Genomic DNA, 8,996 nt, shown 5'->3' on the forward strand with positions numbered 1-8,996 from the left:
CTTTCTTTGTGGGTATCTAGATTTTTCTCTATAGTGAAAAGAAGTGATTAGATGGCAACGTAATATATTTGTATAGACAGAGATTGTAGCACTATATATTTACCGCTTTTAGTTTTAAGATTTTTACATTTCGAAATGCATCGTATGATTCATCTTCCTTAGACCTGAAACGAGTGTGAGGGGCTCGTTCTGTGTGATATAGACTGTTGATAAGGTTCCTCCTGTTGGCAGAGCCCTATATAGTCTGGCAATAGGTCAAGTACGGGTAAATTAGAGTGTAATGTAGTTGCCCACGAGCTCTGATTGGGAGTGAATCACGGAACCATCTTGTTTACTAATTTTATTAGAATCAAAACTGACGTGCGGCTTCCAAGTCGATCTTTCGTCTCGCATGACGCCGAGAAATTTAGATTGGTTCTTTTTGGATAAAGTTTTTGTTACCATTTCTCGTTGTGAATATCCCGAGGATTTTTTTTTTCTTTTTTTGGTTCTTTGGAATATAACAAGGTGGGATTTATCTATGTTTAGAGTGAAGTTGACTAGAACGAAGCCACTCACTTACCAGTTGCAGCCCTGCATTGTTCAGCACTGGCTATTGAAACTAAGTGGGAGAGAGAGTTGCGAGAGGCGGATATGTTACTATCGGCAACGAATAATAGAAAGTTTAATTGTCTGATAGTGTTACAATATCGTTCACATGGAACAGAAAGAGAAACGGGCCCAAAATATAACCTTGTGGGTAGTTACTGCCCGCAAATTCAACAAAATGTAGTCTGTTACTGTGATAGGGAGCGAACCACTGATTCATGAGGTAATTGCTTCATCAGTCAATCTAGTTTTCCTGAACTTGATCAATCTTATTTTCCTCGCAGAATGTTTCTAAAACTATTAGCTAATATCATTTTTCTAGAATTTTGCCAGAGGCTGATAAAAAGCTGGATATCTTGGCAGTATTCCATGACTGGGAAAATGCCTGTGGTTAATGACGAGTTTGTGAGGTGGAGGACCAGACTGATACTCGGGAACACAGGTTTTATAAGAGTAATATCGATGTTGTCAGCACCTGAGTTTTTTTTCTTTTCTTTGATCTATTGTTTTTTTTTTCTTTCTTTCTTTCTTTCTTTCCTTCCTTTTTTTGGTAGTAGTCGGAAAAGGAGTAGAGGAATCTGTTGACGATTTGTAAGAAATATATGTGGAGATAACAACGGTTTTCATGAAATGCAGACGCTAAGCTCTTAGGAATGTTTATGAAAAAAAGTATTAAAATGCTGAGCAATGACACTCACTTCCTGGCCTTCAATAATGATTGATTGAGACTGACATTGTGGCCTTTTTGCTTAAGATGGTGTAGACTGTCTTCCGAGTTTCCTTTGAGTTTCCCGCATTGTTTTAAAGTTTCTCATGCTAGTACTGCCGCCTCGCATTACGAATCTTTTACAGTTCCTTGATTCCTCGACCGCCTGGAAACCTCTCCAAATGTAATGGGTGACTTGGCATCTTCCCTTTGTACCTTATTTTTCTCTCTGATGAGCGGTTTAATTTTACTAATATACGGCTTCATTAAGGCTATTTTATGTATCTGAATTTTTCCGGGCAAGTATTTGATAAAACATGCTCTGAATGTTATGAAATTAAGATAAGTCATATTAAGGCCTGGTGGAGCAAACGCTAGATCCCACACGATTTCATTAAGCTTTTGAAATTCGATCTATTATCGTCGCTGCTGTCTCTATATTTGGTATTTTAAGGCTTTCCTATGTTAATCACGTTCATGTTAAATGCTGCCATGACGGGGAAGTGATCGGAAATGTGGTTATGAAGCACCCCGTTATTGCTTCATGACGTTAAGTTGATCGTTCACACATGGGCTGTGATCGTTACCAACATATCCGTTACCTCGTTGCTCTGGAGATTACACTGAAAAAGAATTCGGAATGAAAAAGACTGATAAAATCCTGTACAACATTGCCATCGTCTGCCTTTAAAAGGTCTGTATCAAAATCTCCAGTTATCATATGATATTACTTTAGGGTTGACGGTAGAATTCCCCTGTAATTACTTTACAGTATCATTTACGATCAAAGAGCTTCGATACTTCCCTCTAACAGCGAGAGATCATGTCTTTGAATGCAGTTATATTTGTTACTAATGTAAACAGAGAAGCCTCCACTACTTCTAGTCTGATTGATGGAGAAAATCGTATAATATTGAATATGGGAAAAGAGGTTCTGTATGATTTATGTTACTTTTATTTCACATAAGGTAATGATGTCCAGTGGATGGGACATAGGGTATAGGCATTGCCATGTAAAGGATTCAAAATGTGGCAAAGAACTCGGGAGATATGGAGTTTTCACAGAAGAGGTGAGAAGGTAAATTATCCGGGCAGTACTATTTACAGAGGGGACTGCACACTTTCAGTTTAGATTGCATGAAGTTATCAGGATCATTGTCACACAAGTGAGTATCACTGCTGACCATGAATGGTTTGTGAGTTTTTCAAGTTTCGATAAAGGAATGGTAGGCCTATAGTTGTATCTAGACCCATCGTTAAAAGCACTTCAAACAGAAAGACACTAACAGATAAGGAACTAAAAGGTAGATTTGAACTTAATTAAGGACATTCAAAATGTGCAGCATTCATTAAAAGTTTGATGAAACACCTCGAAGAGAGAGAGAAAAGAGAAAAGAGAGAAGAGATAAGAGAGAGAGAGAGAGAGAGAGAGAGAGAGAGAGAGAGAGAGAGAGAGAGAGAGAGAGACGAGAAGGAATAGAGAGAGAGAGAGAAGAAAAAGAAGACAGAGACAGAGACAGAGACAGAGACAGAGAGAGAGAGAGAGAGAGAGAGAGAGAGAGAGAGGCAGGCAGGCAGGCAATACCCGACTCTTTGCCAGGTGATTCGCCTGGCGTTGTCAACCGCTAATCTAATCCACAAAACTCGTGCTACAAAACTCCACTTTCAGCTTCACCATTGTTTGTTTCAGCTTTGTTTCGGCTTCGTACCACAAAACACCACTTTCAGCTTCACCAGGCGTTCGCGAACGGCAAAATATTGGAACATCGCCCATCTAAGAAAGTTAAAGGTAAAGTTAAACAGGAGTCAATAGAATTATCATGAAGACCCAAAAAGCTGCGAATGTATTTTTTTTTTTTTTTAGTCGCAAATAATGATTAAGTTGCAGTTGAATTTATAAACATTTCACTTTGGAAGTATTTACCATTTACTTTGTAGGCACTCTTCACCAAAATATCCACATATATCAGGTAAGATAAATGCTGCCAGCTATAGTTACCATATCAGGAGTGATTTTTAAAAGTGATAAAACACCTTTTTTCCCATTTAAAATAAATAACTCCGCTTCTCTGTGAAGATATGACTTGTGCAGCCAAACTCAGCTTGGCATTACTGACTCCAGGCCTCCCGCTCCGGCAAAGGCCAACAGATTCCCTATTGAATATTGGGCATCATAGTGCTTGGATTAGTTTCACTTTAGGATGAATAATCAGAGACAGGGGAAGCCTGCGTCTTGCCAGAATACATGCCTTGGGAGTTTACCCGCCATGAGTGGAGGCCGTGGCGGTCGCTTGACAATGCCGCATTAAAATTCACAGAGTTGTTATTTACTTGATTTTAACAGAATTTAACATCCTAATTAGTATATTTATAATGCTTAATTTCGAAAACACATTCCGTGCCCTTTCCAGGTATTCATTAGCCTTGTGAAACATGAAATTACAAAAGACATAAAGATGTACTTTGTTTCAAAATTGTTTAGCACAGTACTGTTCACTGACAGAGGAATACTATAACCATGTACAGTCAGAAAAAAAAAACTATCGACACCTTTACTTGTGGTCAATAAAGAGCTGAGTACCTCTTTCTGGCTAGTGTTGCTATATGGCGATCTAACTACAATATTCGTGGACCGAGACAAATGAACGAGATATATGAAGCCATACGCTGTTTTGTTCATGTGTTTATATTTTTGAATATCTTTCAGTACCCAAAAAAAAAAAAGTGCTTTGCACTATTTTATCGTGCTAGAGTTGACGAATCTGATTTTATTATTATTATTTTATTATTATTGCTACGCCAGTGGGTCTTTGTCTCCGTGCGAAACATGTGTTAACATGAAAAGGATGACCTGGGCATGTGTTAACATGAAGGGACCCGGGCAAACATGATGCAATTGGCTGTGAGCAGAGGAGCGGAGGAACAAGCCAAGAGAGACCAGTTGGGTGCTGCTCCTGTGAAGACCTCGTGTGTGCCCTTGTGACCTGATATATACTTTGTGTTGCCCTGTTATAAGCTGTATCGTGCAGTGTGACATGCTGGTTTCCCCCTGTATTGTGACTATAGAAAAGTATACGGGTAAATAACTTGTGTTAAAAAAGGGAAAAAGACTGTCATTTTGTTTTTTTTCGTGCCCTGCCTCGCCACTTGGCTTTTCCCCTCGTGGTGTTCTGGACGCTGTGGTGCTCGGTGCCTTTTTGGAGCTGTTCAGTGTTCACGACCCTGTGGATAGCACCCCGTCTGCCTAGCCTGCTTGTGTTGGTGGGCAGAGAACGAGGCACCGGGCCGTAACAATGGTGTCAGGAGTGGGATTTGTGATATTTGACAGTGAGACGCGCCGATTTATCATGTCGTCCAAAGATGGCGGCAGCCATGAGGGAGAGGAGGCTATGACTGAGGCAGGCACAAGTGAGGTGAAGCCGAGCCAGATGGACCAGATCACTGCCATGCTGGCCGGTATGAGGGAGGAAATGGCACAAAGGGCAGAAGAGCAGGCACACGAGCAGGCGCACCATCTCGTCGAGATGCAGGCAAGGAAGGCAGAGGAACAGTTCTCCCCAACTTGTTGAGTTGCTACAGAGCATCTTGCATCGGGTGAAGATGGAAACTCAGCAGTACACCGACAAGGCCTGAAAACAGCGTGAAGAGTGAACTGATGGAGGGGGTGCAGACTCTGAAGGGCGAGGTTCAGGGCCTGAGGGAGGAAGTGAAGGGGGAAAGGCGGCGTCACGAGGTTAGTAACGTTGCAAGCAGAGAAGGCAGACGAGGTTCTGGCAACAGATGCCAGAGTGTCAGGTTTACGGAATCTGCTGGGGTCCGTGCAAAAAACCCCCCGGGGCCTCGCAGCGTCGTGTCGGAGCCAGGGGGTCGCTGCAGAAGGCTGGGGACCATCGGACCGCTCCCTTGGGTATAGGTGGCGGCAAACTCGGACCCGGTCAACCCGCCTCATTGCCCTCCCTCCCCCCCTTCCTCCCCCCCAGGTGTGTTAGTTCACGGCACACATTCTCAACCCTGCAGCCCCTCGGCCTCCAGACATTCTGTGAGGCGTAAGCCAGCTGAGTACGACGGGAAGGTAGCCTGGGAGGCATATGTCGCCCAATTTGAAATGCTGGCATCTGCCCAGGGGTGGAGCCAGGAAGAGAAGGCCCTGCAGCTGGTAACAGCGCTAAGGGGCCCGCGGTGGAAGTGTTGGGCATCTACGCCATCCCAACATCCTCTTACACCAGCGTGGCGGAGGCTTTGAAAAACCGTCTCGGGCACCACCACCAGGCCGAGGTATATCAGGCGCGCTTGAAGAAGCGGACTTGTGAGCGTGGCGAGACACTGTCCCAGCTGGCGCAGGATGTGGAGGCGCTGGTAAGGAGGTCGTACCCCGCGGCTTTCGGAAGAGATGATCGTGGTCCCTGGCCCGCGATTTCTTTGTTGACGCTTTGCAGGACCAGCAGCTGCAAATCTACGTCAAGCAGGCACACCCTAGGACTTGCAGGTGGGGCTGGCGAGGGCCTTGGAGTTCGAGGCCTTCCTGAAAGGGAACGAGTGGCCTAGGGGCCCGTTGCTCCCTCCCCGCCATGACTTCCGGGGCCAGAAGGCTAAAATGGAGAAATTAGCATTGAGGAAGGTGAGCCCGAGCACTTTCCAAGGCTTGTGTTGGGGCTGCGGTGAGGAAGGGCACAGACGTAGTTTGGTGTCGGAGGGAGCGGAGAAACACGTCCTCTTTAACCGGACGGATTCTGATGCCTTCCGCAGGTGCTGCAAGGACTGTGGTAGGTATGGTCACCATCCAAGTGCATGTCCTAAGGCTAAGGAAGTGGTACAGGAGGAAAACTCGGACAGGCTGGAGAAGGCGGCCGAAACCCAGCCGTCCTCGGTTCCCGGGCCCCGACTTGGGTAAGCTGCCGTCGAACCAGCACGATGCAGGTGGAGGGCTCAATAGATGGGAAGCACTGCCGCCTGACAGTGGACACTGGGGCTGAGAAGACCCTAGTGCGGGCCCGATATTTGGCCACTATGCGACTTCCAGATGCACCACAGAGACTGTGTGGTGTCACGGGGCATTGTGTGCAGCTCAAGGGACCAGTGGAGGCTCGTATTGGCGTGGGCAGCACGGTTCACCGGCTGCCGGTGTATGTGGCCGATCTGGACGAGCACTGTTTGCTGGGCCTTGACTACCTGACGCAGAGTAAGGCGTGTGTCGACCTTGGACGGAAGCTGGTGAGGGTGCACGGTGAAGAGGTGCCCTTGCTTCCAGAGGTTGGCTGTGCAGAGGTAGTTACGCTGAGCGACTGCACCTTGCCCCCCGGACAGAGTCTAGAATCCGGTGTCGACTGTCAAAAAGTTGATGCGTGGAGTAGAGGGCCTCGTGGAGCCCATCCAAACCTGCAGCTGGCTGATGGTGTAGTGGTTGGGCGGAGCCTTGTTGGACCAGGGGAGGGGTTAGTTTTCAGTGTTGGTAGCTAACTTCTCCGATAGGCCCAGAATGTGCCAGCTGGGCAAGCTGGGCACTTGTGAGAAAATGGATCATCCAGAAAAGTCGTCGAGGAGCAAGGAGTTGGTTGGTGTGGGGCCATTGCCTGACTTCCTCGAGGACTTGCGCAAACCCGGGGCGCCGCTAAGCTGGCGGAGGTGCACCGACGAGTGCGTGGCAAGCTCAAGGTAGCCGGCCATGCCATGAAGGAGACCTATGACTGGCGCATGAGGGAAGTGAGGTACAACATAGGTGACAGAGTGTGGCTGCACAAACCGCGTCGGAAGCGAGGGCTCTCGCCGAAGCTACAGAGCCCCTGGGAAGGGCCATACAACGGTGGTAGCGGCCCTCTCTGATGTCACCTATCGAATTCGCAGAGGGCGAAAACGACCGTCTGTTGTCCACGTGGACTGGCTGTGGCGTTACCATGGAAGCCATGGTGAAAAAGAAGATGAAGTTAGCCCCAGTAGCGGACATGGCAGACGCTGACCGAGATGAGGGCGAGCATTTGGACGGCGAGGGCGATGCAACAGACGTCAATGGTGACCATGAGCCAGGTCTTGGGGCAGGAGATACCCCTCTGGGTGCCACTGCCAATCTACCGCCACCCACACCTCCTCCAGAGCGACCCCAGCGAGAGTGAAGAAAGCCGCGCTGGATGAAAGATTTTTGTGTTTCTGAGAACTGATTTTCAATTACGGTTACTTTTGTTTGAAAGAATTTTGTTTATTCCTGAGGACTAATTTTATTGAAATTTTCTGTAGTTTGTTTCAGGTTTAGGTATGTCAGAGCAGACGGGTCGTCTGCTTGATAGGGGGGGGGATAGTGCTACGCCAGTGGGTCTTTGTCTCCGTGCGAAACATGTGTTAACATGAAAAGGATGACCTGGGCATGTGTTAACATGAAGGGACCTGGGCAAACATGATGCAACTGGCTGTGAGCAGAGGAGCGGAGGAACAAGCCAGACGCAGTTGAGAGAGACGCAGTTGGGTGCTGCTCCTGTGAAGACCTCGTGTGTGCCCTTGTGACCTGGTATATACTTTGTGTTGCCCTGTTATAAGCTGTATCGTGCAGTGTGACATGCTGGTATCCCCCTGTATTGTGACTATAGAAAAGTATACGGGTAAATAACTTGTGTTAATAAAGGAAAGACTGTCATTTTGTGTTTATTTCGTGCCCTGCCTCGCCCCTTGGCGTTTCCCCTCGTGGTGTTCTGGGACGCTGTGGTGCTCGGTGCCTCTTGGAGCTGTTCAGGTTCCACCCTGTGGAAATAGACGCCGTCCTCCTACCTCTTGGGGTGTTGCGAAGCGATGCGGTCGGCGTAACATTATTATTATTATTATTATTATTAGATTAGATTATCAGTCTCTGTTTTCCTGATATTACATTAGGAAATAGCGATATATATACTTAGTTATCACATCTTAAAATTACAAATAAAACGATGAAGAACTGAGCGCCTCCCATCATACTTTTTCTTTCGTCTATCGACATCGGTTTCGAACGTCACACTTCCTGAAATGTTTTGAATACGTCACTCTTTGTTAATTTACATTAATTACATATTAAGGAAAATACATGAGTTTTACGCCTTCATATTCAATCATAAGTGCACAGTGAGTAAACTGATTGTGTAAACTAATATAAATTTCTGTAATTTCTTTTTGACCTTTCAAAAACCGTTTATAAAAAAACGAGTCTGTTTGAGATATTCTCGTATCCACATCATGGGACAGTTTTGGGGGCCTAAATATCCCCAAGGAAAGCATAATTTGTAAAAAAAAACAATATGCTTCATTGCCGGCCGGACAATGAATGTGAAATTAAAAGCGAAAGCATACGGAAGATAAATTTCAGTTTCGCTCTTAGCCAAGGCCTTCTAAATATGAAAGCATTTTAATATTAAAGCTTATATTCCATATTACTATCTTTGGTAGTAGAGTAGATTTTAAAAAGGATTTTTTTATAGGGCATGACTATCTAGTGAAATGTTAAAATGTTTTCCCACATTACCTAAGTGTTGAGAGATATTTTTTAGGATCACATTATGGTCACAGATGTAGATATTTATACATTACATAATAAAAATTTACAGTTGTATATAAAATGTTACTATTTTTAATTAATAATATATGTATAAAAATTTGGGTTTGTATATATATTGTTGTGTGTGTGTGTGTGTATATGTATTATTATTATTATATTAATTTTAATATAATATATATATATTATATATAT

This window comes from Penaeus monodon, chromosome 4 (assembly GCF_015228065.2).
Source record: "Penaeus monodon isolate SGIC_2016 chromosome 4, NSTDA_Pmon_1, whole genome shotgun sequence".
Classification (NCBI taxonomy): Eukaryota; Metazoa; Arthropoda; class Malacostraca; order Decapoda; family Penaeidae; genus Penaeus; species Penaeus monodon.